This window comes from Balaenoptera musculus, chromosome 18 (genome assembly GCF_009873245.2).
Source record: "Balaenoptera musculus isolate JJ_BM4_2016_0621 chromosome 18, mBalMus1.pri.v3, whole genome shotgun sequence".
NCBI classification, from domain to species: domain Eukaryota; kingdom Metazoa; phylum Chordata; class Mammalia; order Artiodactyla; family Balaenopteridae; genus Balaenoptera; species Balaenoptera musculus.
The window spans coordinates 36,124,796-36,148,698 of record NC_045802.1 but is presented as its reverse complement, the minus strand read 5'-3'; the positions used below and the strand labels follow the sequence as shown (position 1 = coordinate 36,148,698).

At 34.6% G+C, this 23,903-nt stretch overlaps 1 long non-coding RNA gene across 1 annotated transcript; it reads right to left on the bottom strand.

The window, feature by feature from the left end:
• Positions 1–201: 201 nt before the first annotated feature.
• On the bottom strand, positions 202–18,948 carry LOC118884451. Its single transcript, XR_005017291.1, has 3 exons — positions 18,937–18,948; positions 3,837–3,840; positions 202–341 (listed from the first exon to the last, which is right to left on the bottom strand). It is a non-coding gene; the product is annotated as an uncharacterized LOC118884451 (long non-coding RNA).
• Positions 18,949–23,903: the final 4,955 nt, after the last annotated feature.

Genomic DNA, 23,903 nt, shown 5'->3' with positions numbered 1-23,903 from the left:
ATGTTATCCCAGAGGTGTCTGAAACTGTCCTCATTTCTTTCCTTTTTTTTTTTTTCTTTATTCTGCTCCATGGCAGGTATTGCCACCATTCTATCTTCCAGCTCACTTATCCGTTCTTCTGCCTCAGTTATTCTGTTATTGATTCTTTCTAGTGTATTTTTCATTTCAGTTGTTCATCACTGATTGTTTGTACTTTAGTTCTTCTATGTCCTTGTTAAACATTTCTTGTATCTTCTCAATTCATGCCTCCAGTCTATTTCTGAAATCTTGGATCATCTTTACTATCATTACTCTGAATTTTTTTTCTGGTAGTTTGCCTATCGCCATTTCATTTAGTTGGTCTTTATCTTTTTACCTTTCTCCTTCGTCTGTAACATATTACTCAGTCATCTCATTTTGTCTAACCTACTGTGTTTATGGTCTCCTTTCTTCTGACTGTAGCATCTTAGTTCCTCTTGCTTCTCTTGTCTGCCCCCTGGTGAGTGAGGTTGGTCCAGGGACTTATGTAGGCTCTCTGGTCAGAGGGACTGGTGCCTGCAGTCTGGTGGGTGGAACTGAGTCTTTTCCCTCTGATGGGCAGGATGGCATCAGATGGTGTGGTTTGGGGTGTCTGTGAGCTTAGTTTGATTTTATGAAGCTTGTCTGCTGATGGATGGGTCTGTTCCTGTCTTGCTGGTTTTTTGGCATGAAGTGTCCAGCACTGGATTCTGCAAGCAGTTGGGCAGAGCTGGGTCTTGGTGTTGAAATGGATACCTCTAGGACAGCACATGCCAATTAATATTCCCTGGGCCCAGGAATTCTCTGGTGGTCCAGCATCCTGGACTTAGCACTCCCACCCCCAGAGGCCCAGGTCCAATCTCTGGCTGGAAACCAAGAGCCTGAAAGCCATGCTGTACGCCTTGAGAAATAATAAATAAAAGAAAGAAAAAAGAAAAAAAAAAGAAAAGGAAAGAAAATGAACAGACCAACAAAACCAAAGACCAATAGCAAAGACAAAAACTAACACAGTATCAAGAACAACACAACACTCACACTGAAAAAAAAATACTAGAAATAAAACAAACAGACACACCAAATCCATGACAAATGTTAACAACAAAACCAAACTAACAGAAGCAAAGGAGCAGACAGAAGAGGAAAAATTTAAAAGAAAGAAATTTTTTTAAAAAAATTTAAAAATTTTTCTTAAATACAATGGCCACAATTGGGGTGTGCACGAGTTGCCTGCAGCGGTGGGAACTGGCAGGCTGTTACAACAGACTGTGGCCCACTCACTCTAGTGGGAGTCCCTCCCAGTTCCCACAGAGGCAGGGGCAGGAGTGTGGAGGCTGTGGTGGCCCCGCCCCTTGCACTCATCTCAAAAATGTCACCTCATTTCTAAGGCAGACCATGCTTCATTTTGGGGCATTCCTTGCTGTGGAGCCCCTCACTCTCATTCCCTCTGTTGTATTCACACAGCCAACAGTGTTTCTTTCCTTGAATCTGCTCTCTTAACCCCATGCTTTAGCATTCAGGCCCCATCAGCATTGGCAGAATTCCATCTCAGGCAGGGGCACCCAGAGCTTATTCCCCAGGAGGATTTGGGATGGGTGGCACACTGGACCCCAGAGTCTATGCAGATGGAGGATGTCTTGGTTTGAGGGATGGGTGAGCCTACTCAGATGAGAGCCTTTCCCAGTACCCACAGAGACCAAAGAAGCTGGTGGGTGGGGAAAGGGGTTGTAATGGCTGCCCCAACCCTTGCGCACCACTCAACAATGATGCCTTGCTTCTATTGTGTCCTAGGCTTTTTTGCAAACATCCCCAGTTGTGGAGTTCCTTACTCCTGTCCCTTCAGGCTGTCTTTTCACAGCTAACAGCTGTCTCCCCACCCTGGGTCTGCACTCCAAACCCCACTTTCCATCCCCCAGCCACCCTCAGCAACAGGTGACTCATGACTCAGGCTGGGATGCACAGAGCTGCAGTGCAGAATATGTGCATAGTTCTTACTTTGTCCTGCCTTCCACAGACTATTTGATGCATTCTCTTTTGATCCCCTTTTGATCCTCTTTTTCTGTCCTGGCTGATTTCCCCACCATTAGTGAGTTTTTCTGAGTGCAGGGACCTCCCCTCACCTTCAGATTTCCTCTAGGGTTGCTGGCCCATTTTTTGATTCCTTTCTTCTTTTTTCTTCTTTCTTTCACCCTACCTGGCTCTGAGGGGATTTTTCTTGTCTTTTTAGGTGTTTGAAGTCTTCTGCTAATGTTCAGCAGGTGCTCTGCAGTTGGGTGGAGGGTCTAAAGTGATGTCTGCCTGCTTCTTCTGAATCTTCTTGGTGCTGGTGGAGAAGACTTTGGAGTTTTTGTTCATGCTGACTTTACTCTCCTTCTTCTTGTGATGTTTGTTTCTTTCTCGGTTTGCTGGTTGGAAGATGAGGAGGAGCTGGTACTCTCTTGAATCATCATTTGATATAGCAATCCCCCACCCCACCCCAAATCAGACCCTCTCTTTGTGTCTGGGTGCTCTTTGCCACTGCAGTGGCTGCTGCTATGGCTGTTGCTGGGCCTGGCCATTCATGTCTCTCACTAGGAGAGAAGCAGAAGACCAGCAGCAGCAACTATTCTATTTTATTTTTTATAAATGCCTAAAAATACTTCATAAGAGATTTTGAGGAAAATGTTTTAGGCTTTTCAAGAGTTATTTATGAACACTACAGCAGTCTTCTATAAAGTTTCATGATTCAAACAATAGTAAATGTTACTAGACATATAATTTAATTGATTGATTAACCCAGAGAAAATGTTAACTTAGCATCTCTGCTGCATTTCCTGATCAGACACCCAAGGATGTCTCAAGCACATAGTTATGATTACAGTTTTGGTTCCTGTTAAATAATTTTCCTTTGGATAAATTTCTCAATTGCCAACCAGGTTGGTATTTCATTTGTTGCTTCAAGTGTTAAAAAACATTTTTTTTCAAATAATACATACTGAATCAAATATTATTTAAGGGGCAACAAGAGAGAAATAAGGGTAACATTTTGAAAATGACATTAATTTTGACTTTAGGTTATGATTTATCTGATTGAAATAGGTTTAATGAAGTAGTCTAATAAATATGTCATTCTCATCACTTGATAAGTAGTTAGTTACTTCAATACTTTAACTGATATTCTAATCTGTGAAGGAGGTCTGCAGTGGGAAAAAATTGTACTTATTATTTTTGTCTCAAACACTAACATTTTAAAGAAATGTAAAATAAGTTGAAGAGAAATGTTGAGAACCTTCCAAATATAATATAACCTAGGAACTAGAGTTTTCAGTTGGTTTTAAATTATGGTGCTTAAGGAGTGACATCAGCAAGATAATAACATAGGAAGTCCTAGACCCTCCTACCACCATGAACACAATGATTCAACAAGGATACATGGACAAATTCCCTTTATGAGAAATTCAGAATCTAGTTGAGGGGCTCCTTCACCCCAGTCAAGCATAAAACCAGCTGCATCAAATCCAGTAGGGAAAATTGGGACTTCCCCTTAAAATAACATACCACCACTTAATCAGGAGGAAATCCCTAGCTTCCAACTTCTTCTTGCAGAGAGAAAGAGTTGTACCATGCATCCAAAGCCCCACCTTTTCTGGTGACTGCACAACAGATTGGCTTCTGTTTTGCCTGCTTTATAACACTGACAGAATCTGGCATACTCTAGCCACCTGGAAGCCAGAGTGAACAAAGTTTTCAAATTGGGTCCAGTTTCCATAGTCCCTCACACAGGCTCATCAAAGAGTAAGCTGATGAGACTCCAGCTCCCAACTTCTCCCTGGAGAGGGAAAAGTGTAGACTGTATGTCCAACTTTCCTGGAAACTTCCCAGAGGACAGGTTTGTGTCTAACCCGTGTCAGAGTGCTAATGGTATCTAGTATACTCTAGATTCCTGGGGGTCAATGAGACAAAAAATGTCATTTTGAGCTAGCAATTACCATAGCCTGTGTCCATGGCTTAGCACAGAGCAAGCAGATGAAATGTCCCATATTACAAATTCTCCCTGGGAAGGAAAAGAGGTAGACCATATTTCCAATGCCCCAACATTTCTGTGAGATGCCCAAAATAATGTCTTCTGTCTTGCTTACCTCAAAACTTATAGGACTCAACATACTCTAGATACCAGGGCCAGTGAAAAACAGATAGTGGTTTGATCTAGCATGCAATTGGTTTCCACAGCCTCTCCCCCTGGCTCAGCATAGAGTGGATGGAAAAAATCCTCAGATCCTAGCTTTTCCCTGAGGAGGGAAAGATTTTGATAGAGTGTTGAATAATTTAACATTTCTGAGGTGTCCCATGGCTGTGGTGAGTCTTGGTCATCTGGGAGTACAGATGAGACCTAGCATACTCAAGATGTCAGGAAGTTGCCAAAAATAATAAGCTGATTGGACTAGCACAAAGTTTTGAAAAGCCCCAGATCCTTGGCTAGGTTGAAAGATCAGAGTCTTCTTCTGTGCAAGACCAATCTGGTAAGACTGGAAAGGCTGCTGTTGTTCCCAATGTAGATATCAACACAAAGGATCAAATAAAATGAAGAAACAGGAAATTAAGTTTAAACAAATGAATGAAATAAATCTCCAGAAACCAACAATATTGAAATATGCTTTACCTCACAGAAAATTCAAAATAGCTGTCATAAATATGCTTAATGATGTCAGGGGGACAATGTATGAACAAAGTGAAAATTTCAACAAAGATATAGAAAATATTAAAAAGTACCAAACAGAAACCTTGGAGCTGAAGAATATAGTAATTGATCTGAAAAAATCACTAGAGGGATACAATAGCAGAATAAATCAAGCAGAAGAAAGAATCAGTGAACTTGAAGACAGCTTATTGGAAATCATCTCACCAGAGGAGCAACAAGGAAAAAAAAAAGAGTGAAGAAATCTTTAGAGATTTATGTGACACCATAGAGTTAACCAAATATATATTATGAGAGTTTCAGAAGGAGAAGAGAGAGAAGAAAGGGCAAAAAGTATATTCAAAGAAATAATGGCTGAAAACGTCCCAAATATGGAGAAGTAAATGGACTTCCAGATGTAGAAGGTCCAATATTTCTCACATAAAATGAACTCAAAGAAATCCACACCAAGATACACGATAATCAGATTTTCAAAAGTCAAAGACAAGGTGAGAATTTTGAAATTAAGAAGAAGAATAAAAAAACAGGTACAAGAGAATCTCCATGAGGCTATCAGCAAGCTTCTCAGTAAAAACCTTGCAATCTACAGGGAGTGGGAGGATATATTCAAAATGCTTAAAAAAAATAAAAAAGCCAACCATGAATACTATACCTGGCAAAACTATCCTTAAAAATCAAGATGAAATAAATACTTTCTGAGACAAACAGAAGCTGAGGGAGTTTATCACCACTAGACCTGACTTAAAAGAAAAGCAAAAATGAATTTTCAAGTTGAAGCAAGTGGATGTTAAACAGTAATATTTTACAAAGGTATATGATGGTATAAAGCTTGCTGCTGAAGGTAAACATATAGACAAATACAAAATAGTATATTAATGTAAGAGTGTTGGGTAAATCACTTTTAACTATAGTATAAAATTTAAAAGATATAAAAATAACTATTAATATAAAAATAGGTTAATGGATATAAAAACATAGAAATTGTGCCATTAACAACATAAAGTGGGGGGGCAGTATGTAAAGAATATTGTTTTTGTATGTGATTGAACTTAAGTTGTTATCAATGTGTAATAGACTATTACACTTATAAGATGTTCTATGTAAGCCCCATGGTAATCATAAAGAAAACACCTATAGAAGATACACACAAAATGAAAAAAGAGCATGAAAACATATCAATACAAAAAAAAATTATGAAACACAATAGAAGAGAGCAAGTGAGGAAAAGAGGGACAAAAGAACTACAAGAGAGACAGAAAATAATTAACAAAATGGCAATAGTTAAGTCCTTCCCTATCCATAATTACTTTAAATGTAAATGGTGGTTAAACTGCCCCAGCAAAAGATGTAGAGTGGCTGAATGAATAATAACAATAAAAAAGACCTGCTATATGCTGTCAACAAGATTTAAGGACATATACAGGTTGAAAGTGGAGGGATGGAAAAGATATTCTATTTAAATGTTAACCAGAAGAAAGCAGGGTTTGCTATACTTATATAAGATAGACTGTAAAACAAAAACATCATAAAAGACAAAGATGGACATAATATGACTATAAAAGGGTCAACTGATCAGGAAGATTTAACAGTTACAAGTACCTATGCACTCAACATCAGCACAATCAAATACAAAAAACAAGCAATGAAAGAAATAAAGGGAGAAATAGCAATACAATAGTTGTAGGAGACTTTAATGATCCAATTTCAAATTGGATAGAATATCCAGACAGAAAAGTCAATAGGGAAACAGTGGACTTGAAAAATACCATAGATCAAAGGATACAACAGACTTATATAGAACATTCTACTCCATAGAAACAGAATATAATTTCTTAATTGCTTACAGGACATTTTCCAGTATACATTACATGTTAAGTCACAAAAATAGTCTTAAAATTATTAGAAAATTGAAATCATATCAAGTATCATTTTTTCAACCACAATAGTATGAAACTAGAAATAAATAGCAGAAGGAAAACTGGAAATTTCACATATGTATGGAAATTAAACATCACGGTTCTGAACAACCAATGTCTCAAAGAAGAATTCAAATGGGAAATGACAAAATAATTTGAGACAAATGAAAACAGAAGCACAACATATCAAAATCTATGGGATGCAGCAAAAGTAGTAATAAGAGAGAAAGTTATAGCAATAACCACTTACATTAAAAAAGAATCTCCAATTAGCAACCTAAATTCAAAACTCTAGGAACTAGAAAAGGAACAATCTAAGCCAAAAATCAGCAGGAGAATGATAATAATAAAACTTAAGCATAAATAGATGAAATAGAGAATAAAAATACAATTGAAAAAATTAATAAAACTAGGAGTTATTATATTTTTGAAAAGATAAACACAGTTTACAAGTATCTAAACTTCACTCCAAGAATGAATCATTAAGAATTGAATATCTGGGGCTTCCCTGGTGGCGCAGTGGTTGAGAATCTGCCTGCCAATGCAGGGGACACAGGTTCGAGCCCTGGTCTGGGAAGATCCCACATGCCACGGAGCAACTGGGCCCATGAGCCACAATTACTAAGCCTGCGCGTCTGGAGCCTGTGCTCCGCAACAAGAGAGGCCGCGATAGTGAAAGGCCCATGCACTGTGATGAAGAGTGGCTCCCGCACCGCGATGAAGAGTGGCCCCCATTTGCCGCAACTAGAGAAAGCCCTCACACAGAAACGAAGACCCAACACAGCCAAAAATAAAATAAATAAATAAAATTAAAGAATTGAATATCTGAACACAACTGTATCTAGTAGGAGATAAAATCAATAATCAGAAACTTCCCAACAAAGGAAAGCCTTGGACTAACGGCTTTATATGTGAATTCTACCAAACATTTAAAGAAGAATTAATGCCAATCCTTCTCAAACTCTTCCAAAAAATTGAAGAGAACACTTCCAAACATACATTATGAGGCCAGCATTACTGTGATATCAAAGCCAGACAAGCATACCACAAGAAAATTACTGGCCTTTATCCCTGGAGAACAGACATAAAATCTTTCAACAAAACACTAGCAAATCAAATTCAACAGCATATTAAAAGAATCTTAAATCATGACCAAGAAGGATTTAAGCTTGAGATGCAAGGATGGTTCAATACACACAAATCAATTAATGTGACCCATCACATTAACAGAATAAAGGATTAAAATTCATATAATTATCTCAATAGATGCAGAAAAAGCATTTATGAAAATTCAATGTCCTTTCTGGATAAAGCACTCAATAAACTAGGAGCAGAAAAAATTACAGCAGCATAATAAAGGCCAGATATTAAAAGCTTACAGCAAACATCATTCTCAAGATTGGAAAACTGAACAATTTTCTTCTAAGGTTAGGAAAAAGACAATGATGCCCTCTCTTGCCACTCTATTCAACAAAACACTGTAAGTCCTAGCCAGAGCAATTAAGCGAGAAAAAGATTTATCAGGAATCTAAATAGGAAAGAATGATGTAAAATTATTTCTCTTTGCAAGATGACACAATCTTATAAATAAGTAACCCTAAAGAATTCATCAAAAAATAGTTAGAACTATAAATTCAGCAAACTTGCAGGATACAAAATCAATATACAAAATTCAGTTATGTTTCTATACATGAACAAAGAATTATTCAGAAAGGAAAATAATAATCCTATTTACAAAAGCATGAAAAATAATATAATACTTAAGAATAAACTTAACAAAGGAAGAAAGGTTGGACACTGAAAGTTATAAAAATATAATCAAATAAGACACAAATAAATGGAATGATAGCTCATGTTCATAGGTTGGAAGACAATACTGTTAAAGTGTTCATACTATTCAAAGTCATCTACACATTCATGCAATACCTTTGAAAAATTTCATGGCGTTTTTTACAGAAATAGAAAAACAATTCTAAAATTCATATGGAAACACTAATGACCTCAACAGCCAAAAAGATCTGGAGAAAGAAAAATAAATCTGGTAGCATCACACCTCCTAATTTCAAAATATATCACAAAGCTACAGTAATTAAGACAGCATGGTACTAGAATAAAGACAGTCATTTAGATCAATGGAATAGAATAGAGAGCCCAGAAGTAAACTCACACATATACAGTCATCTGATCTTTGAAAAGGGTGCTAAAAATACAGTTAGGAAAGGATAGTCTCTTCAACAAATGGTGCTGTGAAAACTGGATATGCACATGTAAAGAATGAAACTGCATCCTTTTCTGACACCAAACACAAAAGTCAAATCAAAGTGAATTAAAGATGTAAACATAAGGCCTGAAGTCGTAAACTCTTAGAAGAAAACTGTGGAAAAACTTTATTACATTGGTCTTGGCAATGATTTATTGTATATGACACCAAAAACACAAGTAAGAAAATTAAAAACAGACAATATGTACTTTATCAATTTAAAAAGTTTCTGCTCAGCAAGGAAAGAATTAACTGAATAAAAAGACAACATATAGAATAGGAGAAAATATTGCAAACTATATATCTGATAAAGAATTAATATCCAAAAAATATAAAGAACTCATAAACACAATAATAAAAAATATAATAACCTAATAAAAATGAACAAAGGACTGAAATAGTCATTCGTTTAAAGAAGACATACAAATAAACAAAAGGTATTGAAAACATACTCAACATCATTATTATCAGGGATAGGCCAATTAAAACCACAATGAGATATTACCTCACACTTACAAATGTTGGCAAGAATGTGGAGACTGAAACTCGTATGCATATGTTGGAAAGAATGTAAAATGTTGCAGCAGCTATGGAAAACGGTATGGAGGTTTCTCAAAAAATTAAAAATAGAGTTACCCTATGATCCAACAGTCCCACTCCTGGGTATTAGTCCAAAAGAATTTAAATCAAGATCTCACAGGATCTGCACTACCGTGTACACTGCTGCATTATTCACAATTGTCAAGATGTGGAAACAAACTAAATACCCATTGATGGATGAATAGATTAAAAAAATATGGTATATAAATATAATAGAATATTATTCAACCTAAATAAGGAAAGAAATCCTGCCATACGTGACAACATGTATGAGCCTCGAGGACATTATGTTAAGTGAAATAAGCCAGACCCAGGACAAATACTGTATGATTTCACTTATGTGATGTATCTAAATAGGCAATCTTACAGGAGCAGGGAGTAGAATGATGATTGCCAGGGGCTGAGGGCTTGGGGAAATGGGAAGCTGTTGCTTAACAAGTATGAAATATATATGTTAGATGAATAAATTCAAGAGATCTGCTGTGGAACACTGTGCCTATAATTAACAATATTGTACTGTAGATTTAAATTTTTTTAAGGGGATAAATCCCATGTTAAATGTTCTTACTATGATAAAAAATATAGTGCTCAGGGTCTTTTTTTTTTGCTACATTATTGCAAGAGATGATGCAACAAATTCATTTATAATTGGAATTTAAGAGAATTCTACAGGTGTTATTTAAAAACTGTTTTGGTATAGGGCAGCACTATGAAATTGTTGCATGTGGAATTTCCAAACATGGTCAAATTGTGTCAATGGAATATCTATTTTTTTTTGGTTGTTTAACAATAGGGACAAAGAATTGCAGGATCTAAGCCTTAGGAAATATAAAGGTTATTTGGCCCTTAAGTGAATTCTAACTTTCTTCCCTCAAAACACTTTTTATTTATGCCTACTTCTAGAGGATATGATAAATTTATTACTTCTCATTACTAGAAAAAAATAGGAAGTGGCTGATGATGGATTTGTACAAACTTTTTGCAGGGTAATTGCATATTATCTATCTAAATTACTGTTTAATACATATGAATTTTAATGAGCCATGTGCATACTGACATAATTGTGAATCATCAAAACTAATTTAATTACTTTTTCCTCTGTTGACAGTCAAACTAAATGAATAAAATAGAAATAATAGAAATGAACCAATGGTGAAAGAAGTCTTCAATCTAAAAGAAATTAATAGTAATATAGAAGATAGGAAGCAGTTTTGAAGCAAAAGATAAAGATGAAAGAGTCTCTGCAATTATTGAATTGGATGATATTTCTATACTATGAAGACATGACAAGAAAGATCCAGAGTGACTGAAGGAAAATAATTAATGTCGATAAAATTAGAAAATGAGCCCACTTTAACTTTTTCACTTTTACCTTTAAGAATTCTAGTGCTGGCTTCCCTGGTGGTGCAGTGGTTGAGAATTTGCCTGCCAATGTGGGGGACACGGGTTCGAGCTCTGGTCTGGGAAGATCTCACATGCTGCAGAGCAACTAGGCCCATGAGCCACAATTACTGAGCCTGCGCGTCTGGAGCCTGTGCTCTGCAACAAGAGAGGCTGCGATAATGAGAGGCCCACGCACCGCGATGAAGAGTGGCCCCCACTTGCCGCAACTGGAGAAGGCCCTCGCACAGAAACGAAGACCCAACACAGCCATAAATAAATAAATAAATAAATAAAGCACAAAGTTTAAAAAAAAAAAAAGAATTCTAGTGCTCATTTTTATGAATATTCCTTAAAAGAGGATTCATGATATGCTTACTTCCAACTGATTTTTAATAATATAAGCCTAGACACTAAGAATTAATTAATAATTATTGAGATTAAAATAGTATCAATCATGCTTATCATTGTTCATAGTGTGTTCAAAGAACATATTGCTCCAGAACTTCATCAAGCTAATCAAAGTTTTTGATCGTCTTCAAATAAAAAATATAAAAATATCATATTCAGCATTGATACCTTATTTTATAACATATAAGTTTGTAACAATAATGAAATTCAAACTCAGGTAAAACCCTCATATCTAAGTTTGGTAGCATTCATTCTCTGGGATACTATTAACATGAACAAGTATTAAAAATGACAATTAAGACAGCTTAAAGCTATAAGTAAAACAATTTATATTTTAGTACCAGGGATAGAAAAATGTCATGTTATTTCACATTTTAATTTGATGCAAGGCTTACCTGATTTCCATGATTGTTAACATCATTCTTCCGTATACAAAAGCAATACACATTTCTTGCTTTTTCACTCTTCCAAACAAAAATTGTCTATTTTTGATAACAAGGGGAAATAATTTTTCTTATATTTCTTTGAATTTGTTACTGAAGAAAAGGAAGTAACTTTTGTTTTAAGTCTCCTTCATTTGTTAGTTATGTAGCATTTCTTCTCATTGTACTCTGTCATATTGTAAGGATTTTATTCTATTAAAATCACTCTGAAGAATAATCTTGAGAGCAGACATATAGACATAATTGTTACTGAGAAAAATATTTTTAAATAAAAATGCTATTTATATTTCCTCAGTCTATGATGTGAAAAGGTGGAGGAGAATTTGAACTCCTCTGTGAAGACAATCCTAACTTTATATGAAGGTTACCTTCTTATACAAATAGATGGAATCACCTTCTATCCAAGAAAAATATTCCTTAGGCTTCATGTTATTTTTACTAAAGTACCAATTCGACTAAATATTTATTTTGTTCTTTTTATTTTTAAATATTTCTTATTTTCCCAGCTTTATTGAGACACAATTGATGTACTACATTGTTTGAGTTTAAGGTGGGCATACAATGTGTTGATCTGATGCATTTATATATGCAAAATATTTATCATTAATGCTCCCATCTCATCACATAATTGTCATTTCTTTTTGTGCTGAGAACACTTAAGATCTACACTCTTAGCAACATTCAAGTATATAATATAGTATTAGCAATGATCACCATGCTGTAATTAGATCCCCAGAACTTATTACTCTTTTAACTGGATGTTTGTACCCTTTGACCAACATCTCGCCATTGCCTCTACTCTACTCCCTAATCCCTGGCAACCACCATTCTACTCTGTTTCTGAGTTTGGCTTTTTTAGATTACACATATAAGCAATATATTTGTCTTTTTCTGTCTGACTTATTTCACTTAGCATAATGCCCTCAAGCTTCATCCATGATGCTGCAAATGACAGGATTTCCTTCTTTCTCATGGCTGATATTCCATTATATACATAAAATTTTATTCATTCATCCATTGAAGAACTATAAACAAATGGCTGTAATTACAAACATCAATATAAAAATTTAGTTAGTTAATCAACTGCTACATAATAAGTGAATCCCTATTGTGTGCTAGATTATTGAGGTAGCTAGAGAATCAAAATTAAAAAAAAAAAACAAAAAACAAAAAAACAAACAGCTCCTCAACCTTGGAGCTTAGAGTTTAACAATAGTAAATATCATTAGTCAAATAATTATATGTAATTAAATAATCATTTCAAACAGTATTAATTAAAAGGGAATTGATTTTATTAGAAGATAAAAATGAATTGAAGCAGAGACCTGATGTTGTGGGTAGAAGAGAGTAAAGTTGTTTTCCAAGACAGAAAGAAAGTAAGTGTGAAGACTTTAATGTGTGAAAGAGCATAAGAGTTTCCCAAATTATGAAAAATCATTTGGCTGTAGTAGACAGTTTCAGGTTGAGAAATGTAAACAATAATGCAAACAATTAGTTAGAATATCATAACATATGAGATTTCAACTGGATCATTATTAGTAAACCAGAAAGGAAGAAAAGGAAGAAATTGCTTTTATGTTGCTGTATATTTATTTATGATATTTATCCATTTATGCCATATATATGTATGGCATAGAGGCATAAATGGATAAATTCCCATAGATACTTCAGCACAGTCTTTATTCCCTTACCCATTAGTCTGTTCACAGTTGCAATTTAATTATGCCCTGAATTTTTATCAAAAGTTCGTATGATAAATGAGCTTATACACCCAACTTCAATACTTCAAATAAAATTATTACTGAGAACACTGTATTTTCTTCAGCATTCACTTTGTAAAAGCCTATGTGATCATATACATTAAGATGAGTTACTAAAATACAGCCTCACAATCTACAAATTCAATGCAATCACTATCAAACTACCAATGGCATTTTTTCACAGAACTAAAACAAAAAATTTCACAATTTGTGTGGAACCATAAAAGACCCCGAATAGACAAAGTAATTTGAAAAAGAAACACAACATTGTAAAGCAACTATACACCAATAAAGATGTTAAAAAAAGAAAAAAAATGGGCTGAAGACATAAATAGACATTTCTCCAAAGAGATATACAGATGGCCAAGAGACACATGAAAAGATGCTCAACATCACTAATTATTAGAGAAATGCAAGTCAAAACTACAATGAGGTATCACCTCACAATGGTCAGAATGGCTATCATCAAAAAATCTACAAACAATAAATGCTGCAGAGGGTGTGGAGAAAAGGGAACCCTCTTGCACTGTAGGCGGGAATGTAATTTGATACAGCCACTATGGAGAAAAGTATGGAGGTTCCTTAAAAAACTAAAAATAGAACACCATATGACCCAGCAATCCCACTACTGGGCATATACCTTGAGAAAACCATAATTCAAAAACAGTCATGTACCACAGTGCTCTTTGCAGCTCTATTTACAAGAGCCAGGACATGGAAGCAACCTAAGTTTCCATCAACAGTTGAGTAGATAAAGAAGATGGACCTAGAGTCTGTCATACAGAGTGAAGTTAGTCAGAAAGAGAAAAACAAATACTGTATGCTAACACATATATATGGAATCTAAAAAAAAAATGGTTATGAAGAACCTAGGAGCAGGACCGGAATTAGAGAATGGGCTTGAGGACACAGGGAGGGGGAAGGGTAAGCTGGGACGAAGTGAGAGAGTGGCATGGACATATATACACTACCAAATGTAAAATAGATAGCTAGTTGGAAGCAGCCGCATAGCACAGGGAGATCAGCTCGGTGTTTTGTGTCTACGTAGAGGGGTGGGATAGGGAGGGTGGGAGGGAGATGCAAGAGGGAGGAGATATGGGGATGTATGTATATGTATAGCTGATTCACTTTGTTATACAGCAGAAAGTAAAACACCATTGTAAAGCAATTATACTCCAATAAAAATGTTTAAAAAATAAATTAATAAAATAAAATAAAACACAGCTTCAGTTCTCCTGATAAATACAACTGATTCTCTCTTCTTCAATGAAAACTTCAAAACTTTATCTTAATTTTTAGAAAAGTCTGTTTGATTTTTGTGGCTATAAAAATTTTTTGTTTTAACATTTTCTCAACATCTAGCACATAAGTGTTCTCACCCTGCCATTTTTTTTCTATTAAAATAACTTCACAGCAAAAGTGTTTTATTGCAAGTTTCCACAAATTCTGTGTTTATGTATTGTGTGTGTTGGCTCAATAATTTATATCTAGCAGAGACACCTTCCAATTAGTTGAGAATTACGCATGTTAGTTTTCATAATCTTAAATTAAAAGGTAGGTAAGTTGTTCCATGTATATTTTATTTTTGGAAATAAAATATGTTCATTAATAGAAATAACCTACTACATAAATCCACTAAAAGGTGTTGCATTTGAATACAGTGGTATTCTATAATGATTCATCCTGTCTTGTTCAAGGGGAGGGTGAAATATTCAGCTAATAAAATTAAAAGATAGTACTAGTCTTTAGATTTTCTAGAATAGCATATATAGTCCTTTTCCTTTTTTAAATTTTTTTATATTTCTGGATTTTTATATCACTGTAGTAGATGCTGTTGCTGGTCTATCCTTATTCCATTGGTCTTTACTATTTCATACTTATTTGGTCAAATTCCATATATCAACATTCAGTTTTGTTGATGGAGTCCACTCAACTGCATGCCTGGCTGGCCAGAATTACCAGGGAATTAAGAACCCCTTGAAGTCGTCTTCAACCAATGACTGGCAAAAGTTGTTATACATATGTCTTACCTGATTAATTGTTCAGAAAGCAAAGCTCTTATGTGTAGATTCTACAACTAACTTCTTCCAACATACTCCAGTAGAATTATGTTCCACTTGCTCAAAGTGATAAATTGCTTGAAAACATATCTTTTATTTTATTCCTTTCTCCTTTTTCCAGCTGCTCTTTCTCTAAATCATCCTTATTTGCCTTCACCTTCCCCAAAATGGACATCAGATCTCAACTGAGTTCTATTTTAGACTGTGTCTTTGCCATTCCCCAGTATTCTTTTACTTCGAATGCAATACAAAGTAATGTCCATCTGCTTATTTTTTTCTTTCTTCTTCTTTTATACAGAAAAACAAAATCTATCCCCAAATTATTTTATTTAAGAAATTAAGGTATAAAAATTGATATTTATGCATAATAATGATTTCAGATGGTTTTAGGCTAAAGATAATTACCTAACACTTATTGTAAAATTATTGCTATCAAATGACATCATTTGTAATTTGATAAAATGTACTAAATATATATGTTTTATTTCTCCTTCTGAGTATTTAACAAAGTGTGGGGACTTATTTGGAAATGATCAGGAACCATATGACAAAATATGTATAGTCCAATTCTTCTTTTAAGCTTTCTAGTAGTCCAAATTATTCATTTCAGCTTGCATTTCTAAAATTTCCCATTGCTATTCAATATGACCAGGTTACAATGTTATATAATGAAGAAAAAATTCTCAAGGGTAATAGGCAAAAAGAGACAGTTCTGTTCCATTCAAATGATTAGATGTTAAAATTTTTGTTACTTTTTGTGTATTTTGCTTTCAAAGTTATATTGAAATTGCTGTATGTTTTCCATATGTACAACGTTGAATTTAGACTAGTCACATTTTCAATAGGAGGGCCCTTACTGTGATGCCTGTATATTCTTTTTGTTGTTTAATTTCTTCAACACGTTTTCTATGTTCATATTAGGTTAACCTCTTTATAAAATTGCTGAACAGCAAATATTAGGTTGATGTACTTTTTTCTGTCAGCATTAAATGCCTATTATTACAAATCAAACAACTTGTTTCAGTTAAACCCTTTACTGGACCATTTTTGCCATAGTAAATATTATCCAGATATGACATATATTTTACAATTAATTTAATAGTTAAATCATTTCTGTAAAATAAAGAAAAAGTGATTCTTATTAAAATCAAAATTTCATTATTCTATTCTCATTAAAACTAGAAGATGGGGCTTCCCTGGTGGCGCAGTGGTTGAGAATCTGCCTGCCAATGCAGGGGACACAGGTTCGAGCCCTGGTCTGGGAAGATCCCACATGCTGTGGAGCAGCTGGACCTGTGAGCCATAATTACTGAGCATGCGCATCTGGAGCCTGTGCTCTGCAGCAAGAGAGGCCGCGAGAGTGAGAGGCCCATGCACCACGATGAAGAGTGTCCCCTGCTTGCTGCAAGTAGAGAAAGCCCTCACACAGAAAACGAAGATCCAACACAGCCATAAATAAATAAATAAATAAAAATTTAAAAAAACCCAAAAAACTAGAGGATGTAGGAAATCTAAAAAAGAGTGGAAGTATGTACATGTATAACTGATTCACTTTGCTGTACAGCAGAAACTGACACAACATTGAAAAGCAACTATACTCCAATAAAAATTAAAAGAAAAACAAACAAAAAAAAAACTAGAGGATGTAAAAATGAAGACAATAACATAGACCTGAAAAAAAAATCAGGGAAAAAGAAAAAATTCAAGTGATAAACATTATTGCAGTTGAAGAAATATATCACTTTTTTAGTACATATAGTTTAACTACAAATTTGGGAAATATCATCAAAATATTAAATTCTTCTGTTCCCAGAAAAAGATGTCCTGATATTATATTGCTTCATATCACACTTTCAAATGATTTTATGCTTTAAAACTGCATAGGATCTTAAAACCTCCAATCTGTAATTTTTAAATGCACAATCTATGCAAGTTTCAGAATAAGTGCTTAGATTTATGGTTTCAGCAATCTCTTTTTTACAAACAATTTCAACCAGACAGGAAGTATCTTCTAAATTCTGATCATAGTTTTATAACAGTATATTGTGGGCAGTTGTGAAGTTTTAGTTATTTTATGACTAAATTTATTGGAGAAACTTCTGTCACTTTTCAAGTCTCTGGATTAATCCAAAGTCTATAATAACATATTTATAATATTCACAGTAGAGAATGACAAATCTATATATGTACGTGACTTCAGCAGTCACATAAAATACTGAATTTGCTCCAATAGTAATATTGCTACCTAGATATATTTTGAGATATTTTACCAGATATTTAATCAAATCTTTAATCTTTTTTGCTCTTTATTTTTTGGACATAAGTCTAGAGCATTATTGGAAAATTTGGGAAAAAATGTTAAAATGGTAATTAATATATTCTATGTTATGTTAATGTTAATGACATCAAATATAGGTTTGTCAGATGATGGGGGTCTGCATTGCAAATTGGGAGCTAAGGGTTTTCTATCCTAATGTGATCTAAATTTTTATTTTTATTTCTTTCTTAAATTTAAATGAAGTATATTTGATTTACAATGTGTAAATTTCTGCTGTACAGCAAAGTGACTCGGGTATACATATATATATTCTTTTTCATATTCTTTTCCACTATTGTTTATCACAGGACATTGAATATAGTCACCTATGCTATAACATAGTACCTTGTTGTTTATCCATCCTATATATAATAGTTTGCATCTGCTAACCCCAAACTCCCAATCGTTCCCTGCCCCACATCCCCACCCCCTTGGCAACTATGAATCTGTTCTCTATATCTGTGTGTCTGTTTCTATTTCGTATATATGTTCAATTGCGTCATACTTTAGAATCCACATATAAGTGATATGTGGTATTTGTCTTTCTCTTTCTGACTTACTTCACTTAGTATGATAATCTCTAGGCCCATCCATGTTGCTACAAATGGCATTATTTCATTCTTATTTATGGCTGAGTAATATTCCATTATATATATATACCACATCTTCTTTATCCATTCATCTGTCAATGGACCTGTAGGTTGTGTCCATGTCTTGGCTATTGTAAATAGTGCTGCTATGAACATAGGGGTGCATGTATCTTTTTGAATTATAGTTTTGTTTAGGTATATGCCCAGGAGTGGGACTGCTGGATCAAATGGCAACACTATTTATAGTTTTTTGAAGAACCTCCATACTGTTTTCCATAATGGCTGCATCAATTTACATTCCTACCAACAGTGTAAGAGGGTTTCATTTTCTCCACACCTTCTCCTACATTTATTATTTGTAGACTTTTTAATGACAGCCACTCTGACTGATGTGAGGTGGTACCTCACTGTAGTTTTGATTTGCATTTCTCCAATATTTAGTGATGATGAGCATCTTTTCATGTGTCTATTGGCCATCTGTATGTCTTCTTTGGAGAAATGTCTATTTGGCTCTTCTGCTCATTTTTCACTTGGGTTTTTTTTGTTGTTCTTGTTATTGAGTTGTATGAAGTGTTTGTATATTTTGGCAATTAAGCCCATGTTGGTCGCATCATTTGCAAATATTTTCGTTTTGTTTACAGTTTCCTTTGCTGTGTAAAAGCTTATAAGTTTGATTACCTCCCATTTGTTTATTTTTACTTTTATTTCTATTGCTTTGGGAGACTGACATTTGTACAATTTATGTCAGAGAATGCTTAGCCTATGTTCTCTTCTAGGAGTTTTATGGTGTCACGTCTTATATTTAAGTCTTTAAGCCATTTTGAGTTTATTTTTGTTCATGGTGTGAGGGTGTGTTCTAACTTCATTGATTTACATGCAGCTGTCCAACTTTCTCAGCACCACTTGCTGAAGAGATTGTCTTTTCCCCATTGTATATTTCTGCCTCATTTATTGAAGACTAATTGTCCATAAGTGTGAGAGTTTATTTCTGGGCTCTCTATTCTGTTACATTGATCCATATGTCTGTTTTTGTGCCAACACCAGCCTGTTTTGGTTACTGTAGCTTTGTAGTATTGCTTGAAGTCTGGGAGGTTTATGCTTCCTACTTTGCTCATTTTCCTAAGGATTGCTTTGGTAATTCTTGGTCTTTTATGGTTCCATATAAATTTTAGTATTATTTGTTCTAGTTCTCTAAAAAATGTCATGGGTAATTTGATAGGGATCACATTAAATCTGTAGATTGCTTTGGGTAGTATTGCCATTTTAAAAATATTAATTTTTCCAATCCAGGAGCATGGGATAACTTTTCATTTCTTTGAATCATCTTCAATTTCCTTTATTAATGTTTTATAGTTCTAACATATAAGTCTTTCACCTCCTTGGTGAGGTTTATTCCTAAGTATTTTATTTTTTTGATGTTATTTTAAAAGGGATTGTTTGTTTTCATTCCCTTTCTGTTATTTCATTGTGAGTGTAAAGACATGCAACTGATTTCAATTTTATCTCTTCCCTACCAATTTGAATACCTTTAATTTACTTTTCTTGTCTGTTGCTGTGGCTAGGACTTCCAGTACTATGTTGAAGAGAAGTGGTGAGAGTGAATATCCTTGTCTTGTTCCAGATTTTAGTGGGAAGGCTTTCAGCTTTTCACTGTTAGGTATATAGTATATTGGCTGTGGGTTTGTCATAAATAGCTTTTATTATGTTGAGATGTGTTCCCTCTCTACCCACTTTGGTAAGAGTTTTTATCATAAATCGATGTTGATTTTATCAAATGCTTTTTCCGCATTTATTGAGGTGATCATGTGTTTTTTGTCTTTTCTTTTGTTGATGTGTTGTATCACATTGACTGATTTCTGTATGTTGAACCATCCTTGTGACCCTAGGATGAATCCACTTGGTTGTGGGGATTTTTTAATATGTTCTTTTTTACATGTTCTTGCATTCAGTTTGCTAATATTTTGTTGAGAATTTTTGCACCTATATTCATCAGAGATATTGGACTGTAATTTTCTTTTTGGTAATGTCTTTGTCTGGTTTTAGTATCAGGGTGATGGTGGCTTCATAGACTGTCTTTCGGAATGTTCCTTTCTCTTCAATTTTTTGGAAGAGTTTGAGAAGGATCGGTATAAGTTCTTCCTTGTATGTTTACTAGAATTTGCCTATGAAGCCATCTGGCCCTAGACTTTTGTTTGTAGGGAGTTTTTTTTTTTTATTACAGATTCTATTCCACTTCTAGTGATCAGTCTGTTCAAGTTATCCATTTCTTCTTGATTCAGTTTTGGTGAGCTGTATGTTTATAGAAAATTGTCCATTTCTTCTAGGTTGTCAAATTTGTTAGCATATAATTGTTTGGAGATTCTGTTATGTTTTTATGTATTTCTGTGGTATCAGTTGTGATTTCTCATCTTTCTTTTCTTATTTTGTTTATTTGGGTCGTCTCTCTTTTCTTCTTGGTGAGCCTGGCCATAGGTTTGCCAATTATCGTTTCTCTTTCAAAGAACCAGCTCTTGTTTTCATTGATTTTTTCTATTGTTTTTCAATCTCTAAATTATTTATTTCCTCTCTTATCTTTATTATCTCCTTCCTCCTGCTGACTTTAGATTTTATTTGTTCTTCTTATTGTGATTATTTTAGGTGGTGGTTAGGTTGTTTACTTGAGATATTTCTTGTTTCTTAGACAAGGTTGGTATTGCTATGAACTTCCCCTAAGAACTGTTTTTGCTGCATCTCAAAGATTTTTTATGGCTGTGTTTTCATTGTCATTTGCCTCAAGGCAGTTTTAAATTTCTTCTTGACTTCATTGTTGACCCATTGGTTTTTAGTAGCATGTTGTTTAGTCTCCATGTAATTGTTTTTTTTCTAGTTTCTTTTTCTGTGGTTGACTTCTAGTTTCATGCCGTTGTGGTCAGAAAATATGCTTGAGATAATTTCTATACTCTTAAATTTGTTGAGGCTTGTTTTGTGCCCTAGTATGTGGTCAATCCTAGAGAATATTCCACGTGCACTTGAAAAGAATGTGTATTTTGCTTCTTTTGGATAAGTCCTGAAAATATCAATTAAGTCAACTGTTCTATTGTGTCATTTAGGATTTCTGTTGTCATTGATTTTCTGTCACAAAGATCTGTCCATTGATGTGTCTCCTACTACTATTGTATTCCCATCAATTTCTCCCTTTATGTCTGTTAGTATTTGTTTTATGTATTAAGGTGGATCTATATTGGTTGCATATATGTCGATGAGTTCAATAGCCTCTCCTTGTATTGATTCTTTTGTCATTATATTGTGTCCTTCTTTATCTTTCTTTATAGCCTTTGTTTTAAAGTCTATTTTGTCTGATATGAGTATTGCAGCTCCCACTTTCTTGTCATTTAGATTGCATGAAATATCTTCCATCCCCTCACTTTCAATCTGTGTGTGTCTTTTGCCCTAAGGTGGGTCTCTTGTAGGTAGTATATTGTAGGCTCTTTTTTTTTTTTTTTTTTTTTAATCCAATCTACCACTCTAAATCTTTTGATTGGAGCATTTAGTCCATTGACATTTAAGGTAATTATTGATAGATATGTATTTATTGCCATTTTAAACTGTGTTTTCTCATTGATTTTATATTTCCTCTTTGTCTCTTTCTTTTTCTTTTTGTTTTTCCTTTTGTGATTTTTATGATTTGCTTTTATATTATGTTTATGGTCTCTTCTTTTGGTTTTTGTGAATCTATTGTCTGTTTTTGATTTGTGGTTACCCTGCTTCTCAAGTACATTAACCACTTTCTATATTTACTTGTCTTAGACTGGTAATCATATAGGCTCTTATACATTCTAGAAAAAAATCTACATTTTCTTACTCTTCTCCCCCACATTTTATGATTTTGATGTCCTCTTTCACATCTTCATTTTCATCCTTTTGCTGTTCATTGTGACTATCATTGCTTTCATAGAAATTTCTTAATTTTTTTTAATCTGTATATTGGTTTATTTAAGTGATTTACTTTCTAATTGTAATTTTCTCTTTCCTATAGATTATTACTTCTTTTCTATTTGGAGAAGGCTTTTCAATATTTCCTTGAGATAGGTTTAGTATTGCTGTATTCTTTTAGTTTTTGCTTGTCTGAGAAATTCTTTTCCTCTCCTTCTATTCTAAATAATCTTGCTGGATAGAGTATCCTAGGTTGCATATTTTTCCCTTTCAGGACTTTGAATATATCTTGCCACTCCCTTCTGGCTTGCAACGTTTCTGTAGAGAAATCAGCTGATAGACTTATGGGTGTTCCCTTGTAATTAACTCTTTGCTTTTCCCTTGCTGTCTTTAGAATCCTCACTTTACCTTTAAATTTTGTCATTTCTATTATAATATGCCATTGTGTAGGTCTGTTTGAGTTTATCCTGTTTGGGACCCTTTGTGCTTCCTGTACCTGGATATCTGTTTCCTTCTTTAGGTTTGGGAAGTTTTCAGCCATAATTTCTTCAAATACATTGTCAATCCCCTTTTCTCTTTCTTCTCCTTCTGGAATCCCTATTATGTGTAGATTGGCCTGCTTTATATTATCCCATAGGTTTCTTATATTGCTTCCACTTTTTGTTTTTATTTGGCTTTCAGTCTGCTGTTCTGATTAGGGAATTTCCATTATTCTATTGTCCACATCACTTATTAATTCTTCTGCGTTATTCATTTTGCCATTCATTGCCTTTAGCTCAGCTTTCATATCAGCAAATAAATTTTCTAATTTTCTTTGATCCTTATTATAGTTTCTAGTTCTTTTTACAGTAATCTGCATTTCTATCAATAGTCCTTTTTAATTCCTTTAGTGTTTTCATTATCACCTTTTTGAACTAATAGACTGAAGAGGTCTATTTCATTGTTTGTTCTTTCAGGGGAATTCTCTTGATCTTTTTATGGGGAGTGGTTCCTCTGCTTCTTTATTTTATTTATATTTCTCTCGTTTTATGAGCTTAGGAGAACTCTGGAGTCTTGGAGGGCTATTTTCATGTGGGAATGTCCTGTGTAGCCTGTGTGGGTTTAGTATTCTTTGGTGTGAGGGCTGTTTCTAGTGTAGATGCCTGCTGCATCTTTCCTTGGTGTATGCTGGCTGTTATCCCCTTGATAGAAGATGTGAGTAGTGTTGTGGTGACCAGAACCTGCACTGGATATTGAGTGGGGCCTCCTCTTTGCTCTGTGGTTGTCACTGCCTTGTCAGAGGCAGGATTTTCTCCTTAGATATTGGAGTAGAAGAACCCAAGTTCATTTCTGAGCTGCATTTCTGAGCTGCAGTGTGAGGTAGATGGGATTGGATCACTCCCACTGGGAGAGGAGCCACTGAGTATTCCTCTGCCAGAGATGTTCACCATTGAGTGTGCTCTGTGATGTCACCTTTCACCCATTGTGTGGGCTTACAAAGTACACAGTTGCTGGTACTGTCCTTGGCCCTGCCTCAACAGTGGTGATGCTGGCAATTAGCCCTGGTGTAACTCAGGTGTTGTTTTCACAAGGCCATCAGCACAGG